Here is a 997-nt window from a genome sequence, read left to right on the forward strand (position 1 = left end):
AAAAACGCGTCCACTACTACTCCAGACATGACAAAATTATTCTCCTGCATGATAAGGCTCGTCCACATGTTGCGGCGCTGGTCAAAACCTACTTGGAAACACTCAATTGGGAAGTTACCCCACCCGCCGTATTCACCAGACATTGCTCCCTCTGACTATCACTTGTTTCGATCAATGACGCACGGTATGTCTGAGCAGCACTTTACATCATATGAAGATACCAAAAATTGGGTCGATTAGTGGATAGCCTCAAAAGATGAAGCGTTCTTCCGACGCGGTATCCGTATGCTGCCAGAAAGATGGGAAAAAGTAGTGGCTAGCGATGGACAATACTTTGAATAAAACATAAGGTTCCGTTCTTTCACAATAAATGCCCAATTTTTGATAAAAAACGGCGGAGACTTATTTGTACTCCCAATAAATGTGGTTTTTATTTGTCTAATTCTTGCGAACGTAAAATATGTGTATATTATGTAAATAACGTAATCATATATGACATTTCCGTTTATTTCCCGCAATATAAGGATACGTAATAATAAATATAGAACAGTCTGATACAAACCAGTAATTAATTCTTTTTATTTTCATATCCGGTATGTATAATACATGCAGTTAATTAAATATTGACATGCTATACCACACACGCACATATATATGTATTGTTACACTCGCGACTGTTTCCGCGAACTCGAGAAAATGAATAAACACGTTGTAGAAACAGAGAGCTTTAATGACAAACTGTCAAACTGTGAAACCAGAAAGAATAAGATTCTCGTTTCAGAGAAACACGTCTATCTTTTACAATCTTTCACTCTCTACTCTCCAGCTGTTGTAGACAACCGCTCCTTAGCGACCGTCAAAAGGACCGCTCAGGACCCGCTGCATGTTTCGCAACGCCGCAAACTTCACACATGCAACACTGCTCTCCCTCCTCAAAATTGTCGTCCCGACAATTTAGGAATCATCTTCTTCAATCATGGAGACGAGTTCTTGTCCT

This window comes from Odontomachus brunneus, unplaced genomic scaffold, assembly GCF_010583005.1.
Source record: "Odontomachus brunneus isolate Ranch 3 - 2012 unplaced genomic scaffold, Obru_v1 Obru_scaffold_238, whole genome shotgun sequence".
In the NCBI taxonomy this organism is placed as follows: Eukaryota; Metazoa; Arthropoda; class Insecta; order Hymenoptera; family Formicidae; genus Odontomachus; species Odontomachus brunneus.